The 27,911-nt window shown below is 50.7% G+C and overlaps 1 protein-coding gene across 6 annotated transcripts in view; it reads left to right on the forward strand.

The window, feature by feature from the left end:
- Positions 1–27,911, forward strand: part of P2RY6 (pyrimidinergic receptor P2Y6) — an 80,590-nt gene that overhangs the window by 49,446 nt on the left and 3,233 nt on the right. The window contains exons 1-2 of one of the 6 annotated variants that reach the window (XM_010812661.4): positions 1,534–4,646; positions 5,260–5,326. The exons of 2 other annotated variants lie outside the window; for them this stretch is intronic. The gene's annotated coding sequence lies outside the window, so the exon portion shown is untranslated. 3 more of the 6 variants (XM_005216192.5, XM_059874914.1, NM_001192295.1) reach the window with 3 other exon arrangements.

Raw genomic sequence — 27,911 nt, forward strand, 5'->3', positions numbered from 1 at the left:
GTGGGGTGAGGGTGGGAGGGGCCCTGGTATGAGCAGGCATCGGCATGAATGGAGGGAGGGGGACAAGCAGCACACGCTCCCCGGGCATCTGCTGTGCGAGGCTGTCCAGTCCTTGCCTGTGCGCTCTGCCCTCCAGTCACCCTCACAGGAAGGAGGGCTTTGGGTGTATCCTTGAGTTCTTCCTCATTTCTCGTTATTCCCCATCCCCCCATTCAATTATCAAGCCCCAGTGAACCTGCCTCCCTTGTATCTCTCCAGTGGTCGCCTTGGCTCCAGCCCTGTGACTCTGGCCAAGCTCTGGAACCCTCGCAGCCTCCCTACCTCCCACCTTCTACTTTGGCTGCCAGCAAGCTCACTCACCATCTCAGTCTAGGTTTCTGCTGCTGCCCTTCTGCTCTGCCTCTAATAGGATCATGCGGCATGTGTGGCTTTTGTCTGAGCTGCTTCTAGCCCCTTATGCACAGAGATGCAAGTTCTAAAGCCATTGACCAGTAAAATCTGGTATGTGCTAGATTCTCATGAGAACATCCACTGATTCTTGGATTTTTCACTTTTTTTTTTTAATTGTCTTTCCCACCATACTGACTCCCACCCAGACATGGAAACGTTGGTGCACAATGGAGCAGTGTTCAAATCCTGGCTTTGCTGCTACTAGCTATACGAACCTTGGGCAAGTTACCTGTCCGCTCAGTGTGCCTCACTTTCCCATATCTGTTATGGTGATAGTCATGGTACCTACTCTGTGTGGGGTTGTGAGGATTAAGTGAGATAGTATAAGCACTCTGGTGAGTTCTGTGGTTGCCAGTATAGATTACCTGAATGGGCCTTAGCCATTCTGGGAGAACTGGCAGGATGAGGGGCTGGCTCTGTATGGAATGTTCTATATCAGCGCTTTTCAAGTGTCAATGTCTGCCTCCATCCCTTGAGGATCTGATTCGTTAGGTTGAGGTGAGGCCTCCAGGCACATTCCTGACCTGCTATTGAAGGACACCGGTACTTTTGCTTGAGGTCCACACTTCATTCCACTCTGTGAGGACTTGGCTGTGGATAGGATCCTTGTAAACTGCAAAGTGATTGACTGTTGTACCTGGACGGGGGTTCCTGCTGGTGACTGAAGGCAGGAGGGTAGCTCTGCAGGGGTCAGTGCCCACAGGCAGCAGAGGGTCTGAGGACCCCAGGAAAAGGGTTTTGGCCTTTGGCACACACCCCCTCACATGAGAAGCCTACACCCAGGGCTGAGCAGGCTAAGTTAATCCCCTAAGTATTCCTTTTCCTCTTATGTAAGTGCTTTTGTTCCCAGGGAAATTGAGAACCTGCTGTGACCAGGAACCCCACAAATCTTCCGTGGCATCCCAGCCTGCCTGAGATTGTGGCAAAGATTGCCGAGCCTGGGAAAACAAGGCCTGTGCACTGGGGGTTTGTGGGCATCCCTTTCCTAGTGGCTCAGACAGTAAAGAATCTGCCTGCAATTTAGGAGACCCAGGTTCAATCCCTGGGGTCAGGAAGATCCCCTGGAGAAGGGAATGGCAACCCACTCCAGTATTCTTGCCTGGAGAATTCCATGGACAGAGGAGCCTGTTGGGCTATAGTCCACGAGGTCATAAAGAGTCACACACAACTGAGTGACGAGTACTCTCACTTTTTCACTTTCACTTACAGTAGTGGGCATGTGTGTACCACATGCAGAGATATAAGCACAGGCAAACATACATGTGAATGTAGACTTCAGGGCCACAGACACACACGTGTGCCATATACACATGGGTGCAGTTCCAAACACATACACCCCTGTGAATACATAGGCATCTTCCAGGTCAGACCCACACATTGCTGACCTCCCACCCCATGCAGACGTGTGTACCTGCCATTCAGGTAGGAACACCCTCTCCCAGCCTAGGGGCCTGAGATACATAGTTACTTCAGCTCACACCTTCTCCTCCTAGAATAAGGACAGTTTTCCCAGGCTTCCCAACTCTCCCTTTCCACGTCTCCCCCCTCATCTTCTCACCACAAGGACAGAGGAAGGGCTTTTCCTGTCAGCTGCCAGCCTGCTGGTTGGGAGCAGGCATGTTTTTCTCTTCTCTGAAGAACTGGTTCTGTGGAATTTTCACTTATTTCCCATCAAGGGTCAAGACCCTGCTCTGGGGGTTGCCTCGAGGTTCCACAAGCATGAGGATGCTGGCTTTCAGATACACAGGCATGTTGAGCCTATAACAACCTCTGTCATATGAGTAGCACCTAAAAGTCTGCAGACTGCCTTCTGGCCAGTGTCTTGCTCGCTCTTCACGACAGTCCTGAGACTAAGTGCCTTCATTTCTCCATTTGGCAGATGAGGGAACCGAGGCAGGTAGCAGGTCAGGTCATGATAAGAGCTCTAAGTCAGGTCATGACATGAGGGAGGGAAATGGGTGGAGATCCTCAGGGCTGGATGGGACTCACGTGAAGGTAGCTCAGTTCAGTTCAGTCGCTCAGTCATGTCTGACTCTTTGCGACCCCATGAATCGCAGCATGCCAGGCCTCCCTGTCCATCACCAACTCCTGGACTTCACTCAAACTCACATCCATCGAGTCCATGATGCCATCCAGCCATCTCATCCTCTGACATCCCCTTCTCCTCCTGCCCCAAGTCCCTCCCAGCATCAGGGTCTTTTCCAATGAGTCAACTCTTTGCATGAGGTGGCCAAAGTATTGGAGTTTCAGCTTTAGCATCATTCCTTCCAAAGAACATCCAGGACTGATCTCCTTTAGAATGGACTGGTTGGATCTCCTTGCAGTCCAAGGGACTCTCAAGAGTCTTCTCCAACACCACAGTTCAAAAGCATCAATTCTTCGGCACTCAGCTTTCTTCACAGTCCAACTCTCACATCCATACACGACCACTGGAAAAACCATAGGCTTGATTAGACGGACCTTTGTTGGCAAAGTAATGTCTCTGCTTTTGAATATGCTATCTAGGTTGGTCATAACTTTCCTTCCAAGGAGTAAGCGTCTTTTAATTTCATGGCTGCAATCACCATCTGCACGTGAAGGTAGAGTTGACCAGAATTCTAGTCTCTTGAGATTGGGCTAGGGGAAGTTGTTTCGTCCTCCAGAGGCTTAGAGAAGGAGAATTTGGCTATCAGAGATGGGAGGATGGAGCAGGCTGGTGCTCCTAGGTGGGCCTAGTGGAGGAGCTGGCTGAGGACACAGGCAGCCTCTCACAGGTCAGTGCCCTGCCGAGGCTCAGCCCTTAGTCCACCCTTGTGGACCCGTCAGAGGAGAGGGGAACAAAGACACCTTTGCATTGCTCTGTGCTCCAGGCAAATCTCTGCCCCTCTCTGGACCCACACTCTGTCTCTACAATGAAACATCAAGGTTGGTCACTGGATACTCTCCTGCAATCCTGGGGAAAGCGTCTGCAGGGCTGCAAGTGTAAGGCAGGCTCTGGGTGCTCTATGTTGCAGCCCTTGGGGTCCTGAGCTGTGGCCTGTGCCCAGGGATCCCCAGCCTGGGCCCCTGGCCTCTGTTGTGATCCACCAAGGCTGAGACTGGCACAGAGTTGGGGCTCAGGGCCTGGGGTCTGCTTCAGGTTAGGTGGAAGTTGGTCTTGTGAGAAGAAGACCCAGAAAGTCCCATCCATCCCTGTGGATCTCTGTCCCTTACCCTCCCTTATGTTTGTCTATAGTTCTTATCGCCACCTGACCTGCTGCATATTTGCTCATTAACTAAGACAAATTTGTCTCTCCTGCTAGAATGTAGATGCCATGAGGGCAAGGAGTTTGTTTTGTGCTCTTAGATGCATTGAAGATGACTGCACAGAGAAGGTGCCCAATAAATACTTGTAAAAAAGAAAGAGGAGGAGGACTAATCTTCGGATGGGGAGGAGCTGGCCCAGACCCACCACCGGCCTGCGGCAGAGTCCCCCTGACTGCCTTCTTATCAAACCCAAGCTCAAGGTTGGATTGAGGCTAGGGAAGGGGGTTGGCCTGAGCTCAGACTCCCCCCACCAAATCACCCTTAATCTGAAGAGCCATCCTCAGTCCCCTGAGGGAGGCCATGGCATCTGGACCCGTGGGGTGAGGACCAGACAATAGAGCCATTGGTCTCAGGGTCTCCACATCCTTTAATGGACCTTCCAGGCACTGCTGAGAAAACCAGGTTAGTTATTCCCTGGGGTGGCAGTGAGCAGGGCCAGGACTCTCTGCAGACTTGAGAAAGGCTGCAGAGGAGAGGGCTGAGGGGTGGGGTGGAGATGAGGAGAAAAACAGTTATCTGCTGAATGCCAAGCCCCTGGTCTTTAAATGCCACCTCACTCAGTCCTCCCAGCAGCCATTGGGGTTGACTTGATGGTACCATTCCAGGGATGATCACACTCAGAGCGTGAAGTGACTGGGCAGTGGCGGGGTCAGCTTTGGCTTTAGGGCCTTGAGCTGGAATGTTCTTGGGATTTGGGTCCCCGCCCTGCTGCTTGCCAGCTCTGGGCCGAGGCAAGTTACTTCCCCTCCTCAATTTCTCGGTTTCCTCATTGGCTGTCTCCGGGGACGACTGTGAGCCGTATATGTGACAGCTGGGGGCACAGGAACTGACCAGAAGGAAGGAGGGACTGCTCCAGTAGTCAGAATTTTCCCAACTCTTGACGGACCTGCGTGGTGCTCACTGCCTCCTGGGTGAGTGTTCTGGGTCAGTGCCCTGAGGGTGCTGAGTGCCACCCCCTGCCCAGAGCTTGGCACAGGGACCACCTGAAGCCACTTTGGCTCATTGCAGGTCATGAGCCCACTCTCTCATGGAGTGAGAGTGCGAGCGGACTTGAGGGTCCACCTCCCTTCTTTGGCCTGATTGTGGCTAAAGCTACAGTCTGTGCAGAGCAGAGGGTGGAGGAGACAGCAATGGCGTGGGGACTGGGCTGTGAGGAGGAGTGGACAGTGTGGGCGGGACTGGGGGTCACACGGACCTGGTCAGAGTCACTTTCCCTGTCTGGGCCTCAGTTTGTAGAATGGGGGTGACAGTGCTCTCCCCTGAGCTTTGGAAAACTAAGTGTTATATGCTGATGAGCGCCCCTCAGGGCGGGGGCTGTGCCCGCAGGAGTCTGTGGTGGGAAGAGGCTGGGATGGATTAGGACCAGATGGGCATCCACGGAAGAGGCACTTGCCTCCGTGTGACTGGTGAGGAAAGTGAGTCCGGAGTCCTGGTGTGATTTGTTAAAGGGGAGCACAGCAGGGTGAACAAGTGTATCTGGGGGAGCTGGGTTAAAACTTTTCTGGCATTTCTGTTGTCATCCAGCTCCGACGAAACCACACGGGGAACGCTGAGCAGCACTGCCCATGGGAAGGGCCCTGGCCTCTGGAAGGTACCAGGGACGCACATCTCTTGGCAGCTCTAGAATGGGTCCGAAGCCAATCCAGGGACAGTCTCTCTACCCGTCTGTATCAGATGAGGTGATAAATGAGAAGGCCACTTGCAGACTCTAAAGTGCTGGGCCTCTGATGGTGCATCTGTGTGTGTGTTTGTGCAAGCCCTTGGATGTGTTTGCATGAGTGAGAATGTGCAGCTTGTGAGTGTGTGTGCACATGTGTGCCTGTGTGTGGTCCCCTGACCTGGCTGGGGGGTAACTCCGTGCTGCCCAAGGCTTCCCGTTTGGCTGGCACTTTTCTCCCCTAAACTTTTTCCAGTCTCTTTTTCCATGTTTCCTCACTGCTTCTTAGTTTACCAGAAGGGAGCCGCCCGTGGTCCGGAAACAGCAGTTGTCTTTGAGCTCACCGACTCTTCTCCCCTCCAGCCCATTCTCATCCCATCCTGCCCCTGGAGGCCCAGCTGCCCAGTCTGGAGGGCTGGCAGCTCACCTGGCTCCTCTTCACAGCCCACCCGCCACCTGCTTTTCCCTCCAAGTCTCTATGCCAGCCACTAGCACATCACTGTCCCTTTGGCTCCTCATAAAACCCCCAGCACTGCCTACCCAGGTACTCTGACTAATTTCATTTTACAGGCAAGGAAATGAAGTCTCAGTGAGGGGAAATGGCTTTCCCAACATTACACATCCCAACTAGTGGCAATAGGGTTTCAACTCGTACATAACTCCAAAATCTTTATCCTTGACTCTTGCAGCCTACCTAGCAGGGGTGTACTGACTGGTTGACTGAATGAATAAGTGAATGAAAGAACAAATGAATAAATCCCTCAGTCAATATTGAGCTGAAAGAGAAGGTTAAGTGGTAATAACAATGGCTATCATTTGTCGTGCACCTACTATGTATCAAGTGCTTCACATGAAAGCAAATGCAGCCAAGATTATTGTTACCCCATTCTGAAGTTGAGGAGGCTGAGGTTCAGAGAAATTAAAGTGTCTTGTCCCATGTTGGACCCGAGATTCTAACTTGTCCTCCCTAGAGGAGGGGTGAGTTAGTGGAGCCTAGTAACAGATGCCATTGCAACAGAGGCCGGTCAAGACTCTCAGGAAGCTGTGTCTGTCGGGCCCTCCCCAGTGACACCCACCCTCACCCCTCTTGTCCTGGAGCCATTTCCCCATTTGTATCTGAAGTGGGTTTCTCTTTCAGTCTGAGGTAGGGATCTGCTGGCCCCGCTCTGACTGTTCCTCTCTGACTGTTGGCACATCTGGTAAGGGCCAGTGCCCTAAGCTGGGCATGTGGAGGTATCTTCCTGTTACCCCTGCCTCAGGTCCAGCCCTGTCATTAACCACTTCCATGAGAGGGCAGGCCTGGGCAAGATGCAGGTGTGGGCCTATGGAGATGTCCTAGGCTGGCTCAGTGGCATATGTGCCAAGCCCTGTGCTGCATGCCAGGGACCCAAAGGTGAGGAGATCTAGTCTTTGGGTTAAAGAACTCATTGGCTGGGTACTGAAGCCTAGATGAGTTAAATCTGTAGTGGGGGCAGAGCCTGGCATCCTGACTCCCTGTGCAGCACTGATTTTTATGTCCTGGAACAGAGTAGAGGTTGTTCTGTGACCCCAGGAGAGAGCTGACCTGTGTTGTCTAAGAGGCAGATCTCAGCTCAAAGAGATGACAATAGCTCTGTCAAGTCAGGAAGATGAGAATCAGCCATTCATTCATTCAGAAGTTCTTGAAGGGCCTTCTGTTGGGAGGCAGGGTGGGGGTGGGGGACACTCTGCACAGAGGAAAAAAATCAGATGTTGAAATCAGAGTTGGGTTTGCATCTAGGTACCAGCATTTGCTGGCCATGTGATTTCAGACAAGTCATTTAACTTCTTGGAATCTCAATTTCCCCATTTGTAAAATGGGGTACTAAAACCTACCTGGCCAGCTCATGGAGTGGACAAAAGAAAATACTGCACATAACATTACGTGTAGGTTCTTAGGGATATTTGGGGCTTCCCAGGTGGTGCTAGTGGTAAAGAACTTGCCTGCCAATGCAGGAGACATAAGAGACATGGGTTCGATCCTTGGGTTGGGAAGACCCCCTGGAAGAGGGCATGGCAACCCACTCCAGTATTCATGCCTGGAGAATCCCATGGACAGAGGAGCCTGCCAGGCTATGGTCCATAGGGTCGCAAAGAGTCAGATACAACTGAAGCGACTTAGCACACACATAGGAAGGTTTAATTCACTTCCTTCCTCACCCTGGAGAGCTCTTTATGAGGGAGGAGATATTCCTTTAAGTAGCAGCGAAACCATCATCAGTCTGATGGTTGAGGCAAGAGACAAGACTTTTAAGGTGTTAGAATGAACCCTCCAGATTGACAAACATTGACATTATGGTGTGCAGTCTCATTTCTCATGTCACAGAGGGAAAAGAGAAGCACAGAGAGGCTGAGGTTTGAGGCAGCCTAAAATACCTCTGCTGTAGAAAGTAGCTCAAATAAAACAGACAATAGATTAAAAACTGAACAGTCACTAGCCTAGGTCTCCTGACCAACCTAGAAAGCTCCGCTGTCACATTCTCAGACTTAGTGAGTCACTGAGGACCTACTTGTGCCAGGCCCGCACCATGGCTATGTTATAGATTTATCTTTACAGCAACAGCAGCAACCATGAAAGGTTAATACTGTCATCCACATCTAGTCCGTGGGGAAACTGAGACTCAGAGTTTTATATCCCTTGCTCAAGGTCATACAGCTAATATTAATAGAAGCTGAGACAGGATGCAAAACCAGGACAGTCTGGCCCTGAAAACCATGCTTCTCCTACTCTGTGGGGTACTTGTTCCACCAAAGATGTCAGGCCTTAGATCAGAAATACCTGTACTGCAAAGGTAAAATATAAACAATAACCAAAAAGGAGTAATTAGGAAAATGTAAGTCAAGATCACAGTATGAGACCACTTTATGCCTACTTGGATGGAAATAAGGAAAAAGACAAGACAGTAACAAGTGTTGGTGAGGACGTGGAGAAACTGAAACTCTCATATGTGGCTGATAGGAATGTGAAATGGGGCAGCCACTTTGGAAAATTTTATCCATTCTTCAAAAGTTAGACATAGAGTTACTGTATGACCCAACAGTTCTCTTCTTAGGTACGTACCCAAGAAAGCAAACATCCATGTAGGCACCACCATTGGCTTATCCGTTCTTCCATCCGTGGACATTTAGGCTGTTTCTACCTTTAGGCTGTTGTAAAGAATACTGTTAGGAACACTGGTGTATAAATATCTGTTTGAGTCTTTGCTTTCCCTTCTTTTCACCTAGAAGTGAAACTGCTGGATCTTCTAGTAGTTCTGTGTTTGTTTGTTTCTTTCTTTGTTTTGAGGAACTGCCATTACTGTTTTTCACAACTGCACCATTTTACATTCGCACCAGCAATGTCCAGGGGTTCCAGGATCTCCACATCCTTACCGACACTTGCTATTTCATGTTTTGTCTTATAATAGCCATCCTGATGACTGTGAGGTGTGTATCTACATATGGTTTGCGTTTGCATTTTCCTACTGATTAGTTTTGATGAGCATCTTTTCAAAACACAGGTTTTGAGTGCTTATTAGTCATTTGGATATATTCTTTGGAGAGTATCTATTCAAGTCTTTTACCAATTTTTGAATTGCTTTTTTTTGTAGTTGTTGAATTGTAGGAGTGAGTTCTTTATATATTCTGGATACTAATCCCATATCCTATGTATGATTTACAGTTATTTTCTCCCATTCTGTGGGTTGCTTTTTGCTCTGTTGATGGTGTCCTTTAATGCTCAAAAGTTTTCAGTTCTTATGGAATCCAATTTATTTTTCCCTTTGTTGTCTGTGGTTTTGGGATTATGTTGGTTAGGGATGTTTCGATTGCATACGACAAATGCTACCAATTTGAACAGGAACTGTTTTAGTGAATGTAAAGAAAAATTCAGATTCAGAAGTAGACCTAGATCAGATATGGTTAGATCCACCAGTTACAATGATGCCATCAGTATTCTCTCTTTTTATATCGTTGCTCCTGATTTTCTTTTCTTTTTTAAATATTTATTTTTTTGGCTACACCAGGTCTTAGTTGTGACCTGTGGGATCGCAACCCAGGCTCCCTGCATTGAGAGTGCAGAGTCTTAACCACTGGACCACCAGGGAAGTTCTTCTCTGGACCTTCTACTGGATTACTACATTCCCATCCAAGTCCTTTCCAGAAGCACCAGGCTTCCATGGCCCTCATGGCTAATAATCCTGGGAGGGAAACTTTCATGTTGATTCCACCAAAAGCCTGGGGTAGACCCTAATTTGTTCCCCCGAACCAATCACTGGTAAGGGGTCTGGATGGATGCTCTGACTGACCAGCTCTGGGTCAGGTGCCCACTTTGAATGAATAAGATTACCATGGAATGGAGGAGGCGGCTCCCCACAGCCAGAGGTGCTTGACATGCAGAGGGGGTCCAGGAATCTACTGGGCAACTGGGCTTAGGAGGCTCTGTTTGAAAAGCCATACCTCATCTCCAATTTCCCGTGGGGGCTTCTGGAAGTAGAAGGAATCCTTCTAGTTGATTCCTTAAGACTTCCTGGAGGAGGCAGCATTTATGGGGCCCTGTGATTCGTGAGAAGGTGAACCTTAGCAAGCCAGGTCCCAGGCAGGTTGGGCAGAGCAGTGGAGAGGCTGGACTTGCCTGTCACCCGAGTGCTTCCCTACTCCAGCCCTGGTGCACTGTAGGAGCTAAGACTATAGACTCTGATCCATACTGCCTGGGTTCATAGCCCATCACTCCTTCTACCTGTGCTACCTTGGGCGAATCAACTAACCTTTCTGTGGCTTAGTTTTCCCACTTGAAGTATAAATCGAAAACAATACCAGTATTGTCTCACAGGTCATGATGATTGTGTATCTGGCACACCGGGCTCAGTGCTCATATCATTATTGTTATAAGTTTGATCCTCTTTTCTGACCACATTTGCTGGTACACTGCCGCTCTAGCTGTGTTCACTGTCCTTCCACGCGCCTCATCCAGTCTCTGCCCTTGCTGTTTTCTCTGTCTGAAATGCCCTTGGCCTCTGTGGACACTTGGCCGTTTTGTTGCTGCCTCCTCTATCGAGACTTCCCTACCCCCAGAACCATCCCTCCCTGCCTGGGCTTCCACCAGGCTCTGGAACAGGATGTCTGCCTTGGATTGTGGGTCTTCAGGTACTTGTATGTTCCTTTTCTATGCTGAGCTCCTGAGGGCAGGATCTGGGTCTCCCATGTCATTGAGTTCACAGCCAGAGCCTGCCACCTGCCCTGTGGAGCGACCCAGGGGCACAAACAGCACCGACTGGGACACGCAGGAGAGCACAGCTGGACTCAGGAAGTGAAAATGGGTTGGTGCCATGTGGGTTATGTGTGAGTGGATGGGCTGCATGTGAGTGCTGAGAACCGAGAGATCAGCAGAGACTAGGTTTGTTCTTATCCCCAGGCACTGGGAAGCTATACACTGCTTGGATGGGGGAGCCCTGAGGTTAGGTTTTTGCTGAGCAAGGACCTCTCTAGCTGCAGAAAGGGGATGCATTGGCTGGGGAGGTGGAAGACACGGAGCAGAAAGTGGCTGCTGACTAGCCTGAGGCAGGGACCGCAGGATGAGAGGAGGGGACAACCTGACAAGTATAAAGATGGAGAACAAGCAGAGCTTGGTGATTAATTTGAAGTGGGGCCTCGGGTTTCCCATCGGGGAAATGCAGTGAGTGGGGCCTTGCCCACCGCCCCCCGCACCAGCCTCTCCTCGTGAGACTGGAGGGTAGCCGTCACGTGGCACTGATCACTGTAACCAGTTAGTAACCGTCTCTCCGGTGCAGTCCCATATACCCCCATAGTCCATTCACTCTCCTGGGTAGGGTCACGGTCAAGCACAAGGCCAGACACGGAGGGGGCGTGGTCAGGTCTGCAGGCTCTAGGGACCAGAGCCGGGCCTCCTCGCCAAGCGCCCCAGGGAGACCCAGGTGTGCTGATGGGATCATTTGTCCCCTTAGGCAGGGTGGGGCCTGGGCTCCTCTGCCAGCCCAGACCCAAACCAGAGACCGCATGGTTTCTTCCCATTTTGACCTCCTCAGCCGTGCCTCCCAGAGGCTGCTAAGGAAGGGAAGTGTGCCCTAGGAACAGCACTGGAAACAGTGCTGAGCACTGGGGCCAGGCCATAGCCAGGTGCTGTTGCAGGAGGAATTCCACCCCTCCCCAGCTGAGTGTCCTCAGGAATCATGAGTCCAGCCCCTCGCAGCAGGGCTGAGACTGGTGGTGATTCAGTTGCTCAGTCTTGTCCGACTCTTGTGAGTCCATGGACTGTAGCCCACCAGGCTCCTCTATCCATGAGATTTTCCAGGCAAGAATACTGGAGTGGATTGCCATTTCCTTCTCCAGGGCATCTTCCTGACCTAGGGATTGAACCCTGTTCTCCTGCATTGCAGGTGGATTCTTTACCGACTGAGCTTCCAGGGAAGCCCTAGGGCTGAGACTAGGGCCCAGTGTTCTGTCTCCCACACCTGACACTCATTCCAAGGTCCAGAGAGCTGTGTTTATCCCAGGAGCTGAATGCCTCTCTTCTCTGGGCCCCAGTTTCCTTAGCTGCCAAAAGGGTGTGAAAGAGAAGAGAGAACTCAGGAAGCTCTAAGACCCCTCTCCCCACTCAGAAATGGGAGGGCCCACATGGGCTGGGCAGTTGTAACAAGTCATCCTTCTGGGCCCCTCTGAGTCCTCATCCACCAAAGCCGCACCCTTGCTTCCCCTGGGAAGAGACTGGGGTGGCAGACTTGGGAACAGGTTCAAGGGCAGATCAGATCAGTCGCTCAGTCGTGTCCGACTCTTTGGGACCCCATGAACTGCAGCACACCAGGCCTCCCTGTCCATCACCAACTCCCAGAGTTCACTCAGACTCACGTCCTCGAGTCAGTGATGCCATCCAGCCATCTCATCCTCTGTCGTCCCCTTCTCCTCCTGCCCCCAATCCCTCCCAGCATCAGAGTCTTTTCCAATGAGTCAACTCTTTGCATGAGGTGGCCAAAGTACTGGAGTTTCAGCTTTAGCATCATTCCTTCCAAAGAAATCCCAGGGCTGATCTCCTTCAGAATGGACTGGTTGGATCTCCTTGCAGTCCAAGGGACTCTCAAGAGTCTTCTCCAACACCACAGCTCAAAAGCATCAATTCTTCGGCGCTCAGCCTTCTTCACAGTCCAACTCTCACATCCATACATGACCACAGGAAAAACCATAGCCTTGACTAGATGAACCTTTGTTGGCAAAGTAATGTCTCTGCTTTTGAATATGCTATCTAGGTTGGTCATAACTTTCCTTCCAAGGAGTAAGCGTCTTTTAATTTCATGACTGCAGTCACCATCTGTAGTGATTTTGGAGCCCAGAAAAATAAAGTCTGACACTGTTTCCACTGTTTCCCTATCTATTTCCCATGAAGTGATGGGACCGGATGCCATGATCTTCGTTTTCTGAATGTTGAGCTTTAAGCCAACTTTTTCACTCTCCACTTTCACTTTCATCAAGAGGCTTTTTAGTTCCTCTTCACTTTCACCGCCATAAGGGTGGTGTCATCTGCATGTCTGAGGTTATTGATATTTCTCCCGGCAATCTTTACGCCAGCTTGTTCTTCCTCCAGTCCAGCATTTCTCATGATATACTCTGCATATAAGTTAAATAAACAGGGTGACAATATACAGCCTTGACAAACTCCTTTTCCTGTTTGGAACCAGTCTGTTGTTCCATGTCCAGTTCTAACTGTTTCTTCCTGACCTGCATACAAATTTCTCAAGAGGCAGACCAGGTGGTCTGGTATTCCCATCTCTTTCAGAATTTTCCACAGTTTATTGTGATCCACACAGTCAAAGGCTTTGGCATAGTCAATAAAGCAGAAATAGATGCTTTTCTGGAAGTCTCTTGCTTTTTCCACGATCCAGCGGATGTTGGCGATTTGATCTCTGGTTCCTCTGCCTTTTCTAAAACCAGCTTGAACATCAGGAAGTTCATAGTTCACATATTGCTGAAGCCTGGCTTGGAGAATTTTGAGCATTACTTTACTAGCGTGTGAGATGAGTGCAATTGTGCGGTAGTTTGAACATTCTTTGGCATTGCCTTTCTTTGGGATTGGAATGAAAACTGACCTTTTCAGTCCTGTGGCCACTGCTGAGTTTTCCAAATTTGCTGGCATATTGAGTGCAGCACTTTCACAGCATCATCTTTCAGGATTTGGAATAGCTCAACTGGAATTCCATCACCTCCACTAGCTTTGTTCGTGGTGATGCTTTCTAAGGCCCACTTGACTTCACATTCCAGGATGTCTGGCTCTAGGTCAGTGATCACACCATCGTGATTATCTGGGTCGTGAAGATCTTTTTTGTACAGTTCTTCTGTGTATTCTTGCCATCTCTTCTTAATATCTTCTGCTTCTGTTAGGTCCATACCATTTCTGTCCTTTATCGAGCCCATCTTTGCATAAAATGTTCCTTTGGTATCTCTGATTTTCTTGAAGAGATCCCTAGTCTTTCCCAATCTGTTGTTTTCCTCTATTTCTTTGCATTGATCGCTGAAGAAGGCTTTCTTATCTCTTCTTGCTATTCTTTGGAACTCTGCATTCAGATGCTTATATCTTTCCTTTTCTCCTTTGCTTTTCGCTTCTCTTCTTTTCACAGCTATTTGTAAGGCCTCCCCAGACAGCCATTTTGCTTTTTTGTATTTCTTTTCCATGGGGATGGTCTTGATCCGTGTCTCCTGTACAATGTCACGAACCTCATTCCATAGTTCATCAGGCACTCTATCTATCAGATCTAGGCCCTTAAATCTATTTCTCACTTCCACTGTATAATCATAAGGGATTTGATTTAGGTCATACCTGAATGGTCTAGTGGTTTTCCCTACTTTCTTCAATTTCAGTCTGAATTTGGCAATAAGGAGTTCATGGTCTGAGCCACAGTCAGCTCCTGGTCTTGTTTTTGCTGACTGTATAGAGCTTCTCCATCTTTGGCTGCAAAGAATATAATCAATCTGATTTTGATGTTGACCATCTATAGAGTCTTCTCTTGTGTTGTTGGAAGAGGGTGTTTGTTATGACCAGTGCATTTTCTTGGCAAAACTCTATTAGTCTTTGCCCTGCTTCATTCCGTATTCCAAGGCCAAATTTGCCTGTTACTCCAGGTGTTTCTTGACCTCAAGGGCAGAAGACCTCCATAGACTCTACAAGGCTGTAGACCAGGAAAGCCCTAGGGCTGAGACTAGGGCCCAGTGCTCTGGGCCTTGGGTTCCCATCTGTGATCTGAGGACTGGAATGGGTTATTTCTGAGAACTTAACCCCTCCAGTCTGTCTTCCCATCAAGATGGCTGTCAAAGCTTGTCCAGGGGGTGCCAAAAAGGGGCGAGAGCCTGCTGTGAGCCAGGCATTCAAGGCCCCTGATTTGGCCCTACCACCAGCTGGCCCTGCAGCCTCCCTTTTCCAGGGCCAGGGCCCCTCTTCAGGCCCTGTTGTCTCATATTCAATCCATCCTCCAGCCAGCAGCATAAAGAACCTCCTAAATCTCAAATCTGATCACACCTCTGCTCTGTTTTACAAGCCATCTAGGGTTTCTTGGTTGGAGCCCATGAGGCAGAGGCCAAATCTGTGGCCTGGCAATTGTGTGTTTTTGGTCCCTATTGGGACCTAGCTCTGATGACCTCTCAGCCTCACCTCCTGCAAACACAAACACTTGTGGATACCTGTGCCTTTATATCGCCAGCAGGTCTCTCGGTGGGGAACACCCTCCCCTTCCTTGTTCATAGTCCACTAAAGAATCACCTCCTCCAGGGAGCCTTCCTTGATAACCCAGGCAGGGATGGGGCCTCCTCTGTCTTCCTAGAGACCCCATCCGTCTTTCCATCAGCTGAGGCTTTTCAAGGACAAAAACCAAAGCCCAGTGAAATTCCTGCATATTGTAAGGCTCCCTCCAAATGCACGGCAAATGAATGAGTGAATAAGTGAATGAGTGGGTAGATAAGTAAAGATTGCAAGTGAGGCCGTTTCTAAGCTGGCCTGTGATGAAATTATGAGTAAGAAGCACCAGTGAGTGAATACCTGCTTGCACCAGATTCTGGGCTAAGTGTTCTAGATTCATTACTACATTTGAGCCCCAGCAGTGCTGTGAGATGGGCACTGTTATCTCTATTTTATCATTAAGGACACTGGAGCTCAGAGAGGTAAAGTCACTGCAAAATAAGTTGCAGAGCCAGGATGGAAACCAGGTCTGCCAGGTACCAAGATCTGCAGAGGGAGCTGTGATGGCTGGCAGAGGGTTGGAGATGCCAGGAATGGACATTTGACTCTAACTAACCTGGACCCCACCCAGGGGTCAGGGCAGGTTTGGCAAAGTATATGGGAGTGATAGGGAGAATCAGAATAACTGGGCTTGAATAGTTCTGGGTTTTCCAGGGAGCTCTGAGAAGAGACCCATTTGGGATTGGATCCTCGTGTTTTGTATGATCAGGGTGATACTGGGGACAGCCGAGTGAGCTTTGTGTCCCCACCCTCACCTGCTCTGTGATCAACAGCCCATCCTAGTCTGTGATACAGACAACTGATGTTTTCTCAAACAAATATCATGAGCTATGTAAAGGTATCAATCCTCTCACCTACCTCCTCCAGAATTCCCCAGTTCCCACCTAAACATACATTCTGGTCGTACCATGCCTTTCCAGAGCCCCACCCCAAATTCCCAGCAGAGTCCAGGCTTTTTCCTGGAAGCCACAGATGAGGCTCCCCTCCCCCCAGCCCTGCCTAGCCTCAGCAGGAGTGACATCAAACAGAAGTTACCTCATAGTGGCCTGCTTTTACTGAAAGCCTGTGGCATCAAGGTCACTTCTGAGATTGAGATTTCCTTGTGATGGAACTCAGATAGTCACTGGTTCCCAGACCCCATCTCACCTTGAAAGACAGGTTGCCTACTGCTCTCCCCTGAGCTGGGCCCAAAGACTCCCTGCTTTACCGTGCCCGGGGCTTAACTGTATGGGTGTGAGAAATGGGGGCAGAGGGGGCAGAAGTAGAAGCAGGGCAGCAAGGACTCTTCCAGAAGCTTGATTGTGAAGGAGGAAGAAGCACAGCTGGAGAGGCACAGGTCAAGGAAGAGATGTTGCTAAGAGGAGAGCTGAGGATGGAGAGTGTTGTGGGCTGAGGGAAGGAGCTGGCAGGGGTGCAGAAATGCGGTGGGGCGGCGGGGGCAGCCTTGTATTTATTTCTGTGACCCAGGGAGTTGAAGGAGGAGCCTCTGAAAGGCGTTCCTTTGCTCTGAAGGATGAGTTGCAGGCTGTTGGGGTTGAGAGAAGGCCCAACAAGAAAGATGGGGTGAAGTCTTGGATGAGAAGGGAGAGAGGCTGCTCTGGGACAGGCAGAAGTTTGGGAGCCCAGCCAAGCTGGGTGGCTATCCGTTCCTGGGTCTCAGGGCCCTGGGCTGAATTACATCCTTCATCCACATTTGGCTTGGCAATGCGGGGCTGAGCAGGCTGCTGGTGCCATGGATGAGGGATACAAATGGAGGAGCTGTGATCTCAGGAGTCTGGTGTCCTGCAGTGAAGGGCCAGGCTGGCAGAGGAAGGGAGAGGGGCCAAGAAGATGCTAGCCCAGTGCCGGAGGCCTCCAATTCAGAAGCCCTGGTGCAAAGGGGGTGATGGTGTGTAGGCTGGAGGCTCCTGGGGGAAAGTGGGGTAGAGCTGGGCCAGTGTAGGAGGTGGAGGAGATGGAGACCTTGGACAGGCCAGGAGGAATAAGCAGGCAGCCCAGGCCCACCCAGCCATGTCCTGTTCACCCTTCTCAGCTGGAATTGCATACAGCCTGAATCTCAACACACACTGCCAGTTAGGGGCACCTTCACGGGTCTTTATCAGCCCCCAATCCCCAACATACACACACTGCCAAGTACCTAAACAGATGTTCTGGTCGTACCATGCCTATCCAGAGCCCCACCCCAAATTCCCAGCAGAGTCCAGGCTTTTTCCTGGAAGCCACAGATGAGGCTCCCCTCCCCCCAGCCCTGCACCAGCCTCAGCAGGAGTGCTATATCGCAACTGCAGCTTGCGATATAAACACAGCCTTGAGTCAAGCTCCCTATGAGCCATCAGATTTCTGTTCCTATGTCTACTCTGTTCTCAAACTAGCCCTAGAAATTCATCCATCCATCCATCCATTCAACAAATATTTGTTGAATACCTACTATATGTCAGGCACCACCCTAAGCACTGGGGATGCAAGAGTGAATAAAACATGAAAATCCCTGCCCTGATGAAGTTTATGTTCTGATGGGAGGAGATAGACAATAAGCAAACACATAAAATAATACATTTAAAGATAGTATGTGCTCCCCTGTCCAATAAACCATTGATGTCTCAAAAAAAAAAAAAAAATAGATGATACACGCTAAGGAGAAAAATACAGCAGGAGAGGAGATGAATGTGTGCTGGTGGGAGGTTTAGTTTTCACTGGAGTGGAGGGACAGGGCCTCACCAGGAAGATGTCATTTGAGTGACCACCTGAAGGAAGTAAGGTCTGTCCCTATGTTTTTCATACACACTCCACACACAAAAACATACTCCACAGCAAGACCCCTGTGGCACCCAGTGCCCCTCCACTCAACACCCTGAGCCTGGCAGGTGCCTGACTTTGCTCTCTTCCTCACAGGCCACCTCTCAGATGCCCACAATGGACTGTTCCTCCCATACTGGGTTGGCAACAGATGGGACCCCAGTCCCACATATGAAGGTGAGGGAAGAGGCCATGCCCCCCTCACAGTCCCCAGGCAGGGAGTGAGACACGATGGAGGCAAAGGGCTTTGTCCTCAGGTTTGGAAATGCTTATGGCCTCCTGATCTCTTGCCTGGTTTCTGGGCTGCACTACTAAGTTCCCTGGGCCTGGACATGAACCCTGGACTTGCTGGTGGGAATGAAGACCAGCTGATGAATAGACCTGAGAAAGTCTCTGCAGGGTGTCCTGAGGGATTGGGGGCAGCCAGCTTCAAGGCCCCAGAGGCAGGTTAGACTGGGGAACGGAAGCAGTGATGGGGGCAGCACTCAGGCTTGGTATGACAAAGCATATGTCTCAGTGAGTTCTCTCAAAGTGAAATGCAGTGACCTGGGAGAACAGGGGGCTTCCTGGTAGCTCAGCTGGTAAAGAATGAGCTCCCTGTCATGGGGAGTATGTGAGCAGGGGCCAGACAAGCCTGTCAAAGAGGCTTCAGGGAGCCCCTTCTCTGATGGGTGGAGGAGAGCTCTGTGTCAGATGCTCTTAAGGCCTCTCTGGACTAGTGATCCAGAACTCAGAGACTTATCATTGACCCCTGAGCTCTGGGGTCCAGTTGGGTCTTTTGTCTCTGCCAGGTGGGCTCAGGTGCTAGAGATGGTCAAAGTAGGACCAGGCCAGAGGGCTGCCTTTTATGGGTAGTGAGGGGTTCCTCTGAAGTTTTCTCTGCACCTAAACCTTGCCTGTGAGAGTTGGAGACATAGTTACCTACCTTTAGGGCCTCAGTGTCTGTCTGTGAAAAGGACAGGACCATAACCTGCGGTAAACATTCAGGCAATGTGAGTGGTCTGCCTTTCCTGAGGGTCAGCGCCTGGGGGATGCAGGTAGGCTCAGAGGTGCTACTCCTGTGGCCATGACCTTAATTCCCCCTGACAAGTCTTCTATGTCATCAGCCAAGATAAATATTTGATTTTATTGTTTTGTTTTATTTTATTTTGCCAGGCAGCACCAAGGACAGAGCCCTGAGGCTCATCTTTACAGACTGGTCCACTCATCTGACATTTACCAGTGCCTCTTGGGAGCTGGAGCCTGTGCTAGACTCTGGGGCCACAAAGGGAAAGCAGACCTTGTCCCCAGTCCCTAACGAAGCTAGGAAAATGAGGGTGTCTGGCTAACATTGTCCCTTGAGTTGTTCTTCTTTTCTGCCCTGACTTCCTGGTCTCCATTCCTTTGTCCTGTCTCAGGCCACTGAGTTCCCGAGAGACAGGATGGAGTTGTGGATTTACTGTATACTTTGAGAAAATTCCTGATCTCTCTGGCTTCAGTTTTCCTGTAGGGAAAATGTCACCTCTCTTCCTGAGCATAGACTTTATCATTATTCAGATCTGTGTACAACCCCTGGCTCACCTCTGACTCACCATGTCACCTTGGGCAAGTCACCAGTCTCCTCAAAGCCCATTTCCTTGTCTTGTAAAATGTGGATAAACAGCTCACCACACAGGGCTGTCGTAAGAGTGAAAGAGATCCTGCCACAAAAGCACTTAGCTGTGTGGCTGGCACCTTCTGGGTAGCCAAGAAGCTATAGCAGTAAAGTTGTTTGGGAAAATGAGGCTTGGGGAGGTGAAGTGACCTGCCCAGGATCACACAGCAACTGAGTGATGAGTCTAAGACGAGACCCTGGATTTCTGCCTTTCTAGTTTCCTTCTCAGGAGATATTGAGATGACTGGTCACTCCAGAAGCTAATGGAAGAGGGGCTCTCCTCATGGAAAATGAATGGTGGGGGGGAGCTCCTGGCTGCCCTCATGGAATCCAGGCGGGACCTGACAGTCCCTCAGTCGCTGCCTGCCCCTCTGCTTGTATCCTTCAGGCTCATGGCCAGTTCCAGCCTCCACTGCAGGGATATTAGGATTCTAAGGCCAAAGCTATAAAGATGGGCTGTTGGGGGCAGCCCATGGGGAGGGGAGGCAGCAGGGTGCAGGACTGTAGACTGTAGGCAGGACTCCTGATTTTAAGTGACAATCCTAGGTTAAACAGACTGAAGCATAAGGGGAACATATTAGCTCATGCCTTCGAAAAGTCAAGTGCAAGGAAAAGCTCCAGGCATAGCTGGAATCAGGTGCTCGAAGGTGTTCTCAGGAACGCCTCTGTGTGTTCCCACTTCTCAACTCTGCCATCCCTTGGCTTTATTTTGGACAGTCTCCTCCCTAGTGGTAGTATCTTCAGTTTGTAGGATAGTGCCAGGCACACAGTTAACCTGGCTCCAGCAGCTCCAGGCTCACTTCCTACTAGCTTTGCAAACCCACTGGGAGACCTCACTCCTTTCCAGTGTTCTAGCAAACACTCCAGAACTGGAGGCACTCAGTGAAGGTTGCCCATCCACCCCTGAGCTAGTTACAGGGCCTGAGGAGCCCACTCTTGTCTCATTGGCAGACCTAAGTCACAGGCCTTTCACTCCCAGATCCTCAAGGCTCCAGGGAAAGAAGGAGGGAAGGCTGTCATCATGAGAGGGGTCTGGGAATTAGGTGGGAGAAACTACAGAGGAGCAGAACCATGATGGCCTGCAAGACAAGCCAGACAGCTGGACCCAGGCCGTTTCTTCCCCAGTGGACTAGAGCCTGGTGATCTGGGAGGATAAGTGGGTTTTGAAGGTACTAATGGGGGCTGTCAGCCATGTGCACCTTTGCAGCTAAACAGCAGGGTCCTTCATGAAGGGAGATCCAAGTGGCGCACCTCCATGGGGAGATTTTAAAAGTGGGACAGCCTGGGGGGGTCCAGGCAAGAATAAAAGACACTCTCACACTGGCACTAGGGAAGAGGGCTTACTGAAAGGTCCTGGAATCTCCCAGAACCCTGGTCGGGAGGTGCTGCAGCCCCCATGGGCATGGACTTGGAAAGTCGGCTGTTATGGACTCTCCTTCTTCTGGCAGGGGTTGTCTGTTGCAGCTGGCTCTCTGAGCTGTGCTCTGTGGCATAGTTCCTCACCCCAAGACTGCCTGTGACTTCTCAGCTCTGTGCCCACCAGGTCACCATGATCTCAGACCTCCTCATACACACACGTGCCTAAGGGAGAACCTCTTGCTAACTTTGCCAGGCCTCAGCTTCCTCATCTGCAAAGTGGGGTTGGTAACTGTGAAGAGTAAATGAGATAATGGCATGTGAAGTACTGGTAACTCTGAAGAGTAAATAAGAGAATGGCTTGTGAAGTATTGTTGCACAATAAGAACATCTGTCCAGACTGTGGTGGGGATTACATGAGCTCACAGATGGGCAGCTGGGGCCTGTGCATAGTCAAGCTGCAGGAGAGCCAAGTTTCTTCTTTACTCAACCTGTAGAGGCCAGAGAAAGACTAGAAGCAGCAGCTTCAACTCCCCAATTCCCCAAAGCTGTGGCTTCCCCTTTCTTACATTCAAAATGACTATTTCAGTTCCAGCTTTAATCTCTGTTTAGCAGGAGGCGAGAAGGGGAAGTGGGAAAAGAAAAATCAAGTTCCCTTCCCTCTGTGTGCCATCCTCCTGACAAGTTTTGCCTGCTTTTAAAGACAGCTTGATCCCACAGGTGAGACCAAAACCCCTCCAGGAGGGGTTGGCTGTGCCCCGGCCCACTGTTCTTTCAGTGCCAGGGAGGAACAGACCTCAGGAACGTAGCCATTTATCTAGTGACAACTCAGGCTCAGAGAGGGTACACGGCTCACTCTGGGTCACACAGCAAGTTGGTGATGGATCCCAGCTTGTCTGACTCCTCAAGGGAAGGAAGCTGGGTCTTGATCTCTGTCATCCTGTGCCCTTGCTGCTAAGCTCACAGACCTGGGACGGGGAGGGTGGGGGGTGGGTGGGACAGGCAGAAAAGGGGGGTTTCCAGGCCTTGTTTCCCAGAAGGCAGGCAGGCCAAGGTTAGGAGGCCTCTTCCCTTGTCCAGCCTGGTCTGAGCTGGCTCCTGGCCGTCTGGCAGGTGGTGACTCAGGCTTCCAGCTCTTGCCTCTGGCCAGCAGGCCGCCTCATCCTTTCCCGATAAGAGGGCCTTGGGGCGAGGTTTGCAATGGGATGAGACTACAGAGTCATCAAAAAGGGTATCTTGAGACCCCAGGATCCAAGGGGCCCAAGGAGCTTCAACCCACCAGTTTTTTTCTTATGTCTAAACTGGATTGCTTCTGCTACAGGCAGAGACCAACCCCAGGCATTGTCGTTTGAACTGAAAGTAGGAAAGGGCAGAGATAGTCCCCTCCGAGGGGTGAGGGACTTCAGTGTTTCCACCAATAGCGTACATGGAGTGGAGCTGGGCGGTGAATGCTTGGTGTCTGGGAGACACTCCCTGGGCCTCTTCCTCAGCTGGAGGGCTCAGCCCTGGCTCTGGGCCCTGCCAGTGTCCCCATTGTCTCCTGAGAGTCACCTCACCCAGGTGGGGGATCTGAGAACAAGGCTGGAGCTTGTCCGGGCATGAGTGGGAGAAGGGCTGGGGCATGGGTCAGGAGGAATTGAAGTTGGGAACCCAGTCCTGAGGTTGCTCAGCTCCAGCCCCAGGGGCCAGGCTCCCGCAGTGTGGAGACCTGCCTCCAGACCTTGTCTTAGGGCAGCTGTCCGAAGGCGGCAGGTTGACTAGCCTGGGTAGTCTCCTGGTGCCATCTACTGGCGCCATCTCCTGGCCAGAGGCCCTCAGTGCTGGGAAGACTGAGGGAATTCTCTGGCGGGACCATCTAAGCCAGGGCTTTGGGCGAACAATGGAAAAGGTGGCTGTATAGTGAGAAAGACCTTGTTGAAATGCCACCAGTCTGGGACTAGCCTTCCTGAGTCTTAGTTCCTTAATTGGTAAAATGGAGAGAATAATTTCCACCACTACCTGCCCAGAATGGCAGATAGAACATCCAGCACACGGTGGGCAGTGAAGAAATGAAAGATACCTGGTGCCGATGACCCAGATATCCTTGGAGACTGGGGTGCTCTAAGGGAGCCCAGAGCTGGGCTTGGAATGGATTCATTCCATTAACAAACATTTATTAAGTACTTGTTGTGTGCTAGGGCCGCTCACATACAGAGTTTCATTTAATTCTTACAACAGCTTGTGTGGTAGGTCCAATGAACACTCCCATTTTACAGATGAGAAAACTATAAGGAAGGATAAATGGGATGATTCAGAGACAGTGAGTGAAAGTGTCCCAGGCAGAGGAAGCAGCATGCAATGGGCCTAGGGGCTGGAAAGCCTAGTGGGGAAAGCCCTGGTGGTGGCACCTGGGCTCTGCTTGAGGTTTTGTGACAGGCCACCCTTCCTCACGCTTCCCAACTGGTCCCCTCTTCACACAACTTATCCCGTGCTCTGGTTGCAATATTTTTTCTTCATTTCTCACATCCTGCCTGGGTTACCCTCTTCATTCTGTGTGTCCAGGTCGTCTCCACCCTTTAAAGCCCAGCAGCAGACATGCCTTCTCCAGAAGCCCTTCCAGGTGGACCCATGACCCCTAAGACCTGAACTCTCCCTCCTAGGCCCACCCAGAGGGCAGGAACTGAGACCCAAGCCCTATCCTGGGGCTGACACCTTCAGAAGTCCTTGGAGCTGCTCCCATTCTTGGGACAGACACCCTGGTCTGGGCTGGGGGTGACCGCGGGAGGTCGTCCTGGGAATCCAGCAGTGCTAGACTGAAGGCCAGGCGTCGTTACCCTCCTGAACTCCAGCACAGCACAGATCAGACCAGGACATCCACCCGCTCAGCTGGCACAAGCGACCTCCTAGCACAAGCTTGAATAAGCTTGTGCACAACTGACCAAGTGTTTTGTTTTTAAATATCTATTTATTTATTTGGTTGCACTGAGCTTAGTTGCGGCACGCAGGATCTCCACTGCAGCATGCAGGATCTTTGGCTATGGCACGGGGCTCTCTAGAGCACGCAGGCTCAGTGCTTGCTACGCTCCGGCTTAGCTGCCCCATGGCATGTGGAATCTTAGCTCCCCAATCAGGGGGTTGAACCCACATCCCCTGTGGATTGGAAGGCAGATTCTCAACCACTGGACCACCAGGGAGGTCCCTGAGCAAGTGTTTATTGGCAGTTCAAACCTGAATTTTCTCAGTTTGGTCTAAACTTTTGGCCCTGCCAGAGTCACACAGTGAGTAGGCACCAAGATAGAATGAGAACCTGGACCTCAAACTCCTGAGCAGGGATCGTCCTCTGCACCATTCTGTCCCTGCTTCCCTATTTGCCTCCTCTGCTCCAAATGAAAGCCTGTCTCCTCCAGGTCACCCCCTGAGTACTGTCTCCACCACCAGAGCTGGCCCCCTCGGGACATCAAGGAGCCATAGCTCCTCCTCTGATTGTCCTAATAGCTGGTTCGGTGGTGAGGAGCAGCCAGGGGAGGGCTGGCACAGGCAGGGAGAATGCACCCAGATAAGTTCTTGGGGCATCAACTCTACCCCCACAACCTATACCCCTCAATCCCAGGGAGCTCTGGGCCTATAGTGTTAAAGGGACTAGTGACTGCTACATGGGGGAATGTGGGAGGATCTGATGGCATATAGTCGCTTAATGCATGCTTGTGAAGAGAGGGAAAGAGGAAGGGAGAAGGTGGCTGAGTAAGTGAGTGCCTAGGTGGATTATCAGGAGTGAGCTATTGAATGAATGAAGAAAGGGGGGATAAGATTGGGATTGAGCCTATACACTATTGATACTATGTCTAAAATCGGTAACTGATGAGAACATACTGTGTAGCACAGGGAACTCTACCTAACACATTGTGATTACCTGAATGGATGCGAGTCCAAAAGGGAGGAGATACACGTATACGTGTATACATATGGCTGTATACATATGGCTGTATACATATGGCTGATTCGTTTTGCTGTACTGTGGAAACTAACACAACATTGCAAAGCAACTGTACTCTAATAAAAATTAATTTAAAAATCTAAAAATATCACCCCCCCACCAAAAAAAAAGAATGGAGGGATGGGTGGAGGAGTGACCCGAAAGATGAGTCTGGGTATTACAGCTGAAGTGTTAGTCGCTCAGTTGTGTCCAGCTCTTTGCAACCCCATGGACTATAGCCTGCCAGGCTCCTCTGTCCATGGAGTTCTCCAGGTAAGAATACCGGAGTGGGTTGCCATGCCCTCCTCCAGGGGGATCTTCCTGACCCAGGGGTTGAACCTGGGTCTCCTGCTTTGCAGGCAGACTTTATCTTCTGGGCCAGCAGGAAAACCCCTCTTTAGGGGTTAAAGAGGGCCCGAAAGTTCTGTAATCACCAAACTACTTATCTGATAGATGAGAAGACTGAGAGAGGGCCGAGGAGAAAGGAAGCTGCCAGATCTGTGGGGCTGGCCTTCCACCAGCAGTCTCTGTCCTCTCCCCCTCTCTCTGCATCCTCATCACCCAGTTTCTTCTGCTGGGGTGAGGAGGGTTCCGGGAAACAGAGCTTTTCTCCGCCTCCCTGCTCCTTAGATTCAGTTTCCATCAGGCTTTGGTGTGGAGGGTGGCGGGGAGGGGGCAGCCCCCGCAGGGACTATTTCAGTCAGAGACAGACGTGGCAGGAAACAGAGGAAGCTGCCCTTTCGGAGGTGTTACAGCCCAGGCCAAGAGCAGAAGAGTGGAGAGCTTCGTGTCTGGCCTCCCCTTGAGCCAACACACTTGGGGCTACTAAGGCGTGCGTTTCGGGGACAGGAGGCTGTATGTGAGTATTGGCGCTTCTTGGGGGCCGTGGGCCAGGGCAGAGAAGGGGGCAGGCAGGCAGGCTGGGTCCAGCACTGACCTCAAGAAGATCCAAGATTTGGGCAGGGTGGGTGGGCAGAGAGGAAGGGACTCCACCCACCTGGGGGATCAGAAAAAGGAAGAAGTAAGCTTAAATCTGGAGCTTGATGGACACTGGGTTTTGACAAACAGAGATGGGTTAAATGGCATTTTGTGTGGAGGGCACAGCAAAGATGGGGAGGCTGAAGAGGAAGTCTGGATCTGTGGCTGTGGATGGCTGTGTGGCGGTCTTGGGCTCTTGATAACTGTGTGGCAGGAGAGGAAGCAGCAGAGTGAAGCATTTCATCTGGGTGCAGAGCTGAGGTCCTGGTGAAGCTGGAGGGCTCAGCAGGAGCCTAAATGTCAGGACAAGAGCTTGAGTTTTTCTCCAAAGGGCCAAGGGATCCAGAGAAGGCGAGCACCTATTATAAAGCACCACGCACCACACCCCACACACATACCCACACGCACACACGCTGCAAACAGAGCGGCTGGAGCCCAGGAAGAGGCTGGGGTGTGGGCTGGTCCAGGGCACAGGACCCAAGAGTGAGTGACAGATGTGAGGGCCCAAAAGAGCCTACGTCAGCCTCGGCCTAGAGGCAGGGACCACACAAGCCCTCCCTGGGGACCAGCTTTTGCCGGGAAGTGGAAGAACTGCTCCCCCCGCCCAGGTCCTCAGAGGCCCAGCAGATAAGGAAGCCAGGGTGACAGTCTGGCCCATCTTTCCTGGATCTCCTCGAGCAGCTCCTGCCTCCTTCCAAGAGGACCAGTCTTGCCAGGGAGTGGGAGGCAGAAAACACCCAGAGCAGGAGTGGGATGAACTGGGAGATTGGGACCGACACTACTATGTATAAAATAGATAACTAATGAGAACCTACTGTATGACACAGGGAACTCTACTCAGTGCTCTGTGGTGACCTAGATGGGAAGGAAATCCGGAAAAGAGTAGACTTATGTTTACATATGACTGATTCACTTTGCTGTACAGCAAGAAACTAACCCACCATTGTAAAAATTAATTAAAGAGGGAAAAAAAAACACGCCTGGAAACTCCAGTCACCTGAGTCAGAAGGCTGTCTCTCAGGGTGGTGTCTGAGGGCAACAGACCTCCCCAAAGAGAGCTCAGGGGCGCAGCACAGTTCCTTCTGCCCAGTTCCTCCTCCTCACCACGACCTTCTGCCGGCCTCTCGGACTCTGCCTGCTCCCACTTCCTCCCCACCTGGGGTGACCCCGGGGGCCTCTCACCCCTCTCCACCCACGCAAATCTTCTTCAACCACCAGGGACTTGCTCCACCCTTCATCCTTCTCTGGAAATGTCCTCTATCCTATGTCTCACACTGGTCTCCCCCTTCAGATTGATATGTGAATATGAATACGTATATGTGTATGCATGTATCTGTTTCTGTATCCACCTATCTACATTATACGCTGTGCCCCATGCAGTGAGCAAGTAGTGAGTACCCATTAAATGTCTGGCATGTGAAAACATGAATACTGGAGTGGATAGCCTTTCCCTTCTCCAGGGGATCTTCCCAACCCAGGGATCAAACCCAGGTCTCCTGCATTGCAGGCGGATTCTTTATCAGCTGAGCCACAAGGGAAGCCCCAAGTGAAAACAGGAGAATGAGAGAATGGCTGGAACAAATGAATGAAGAGATGAATGAATGAACTTTCTCTTGCCTGAACTAATCTTGACTTCTTGGCGACAGTGGGGGGACCACTGTACTTCCTCCTCTGGCCTCCACCTTGTGCTTAACTGGTTAGCTGGGTGCCCCACACTCCCAGCACATGGACTGTAGCCCCAGGAAGAATGTTTGATAATTAAAGGTGATGTGGGATACAGACTAGAGAATCCAAGCATCATCATTTTTCAGTTACCCAAAATCTGGGTAACTTTGATTTCATGGAAATCAAAATTTAAGTTGGGATAAATGAGTTTGGGGAGTTACATTTTACTCTAATATAACTTTTAAAAATCTTATAACTTTATTAGGTATATTCACATTAAGAGTAGCTCACACTTGCTTGTGCCAGGCACTGATCCTCATGACAAGCCTATGAGGCGGGTCCTGTATTATCTCTTTTTATAGATAGGGAGGCCAAGCACAGGGGTTCACTAATGGGCCTAAGGCCA

This window comes from Bos taurus, chromosome 15 (assembly GCF_002263795.3).
Source record: "Bos taurus isolate L1 Dominette 01449 registration number 42190680 breed Hereford chromosome 15, ARS-UCD2.0, whole genome shotgun sequence".
Classification (NCBI taxonomy): domain Eukaryota; kingdom Metazoa; phylum Chordata; class Mammalia; order Artiodactyla; family Bovidae; genus Bos; species Bos taurus.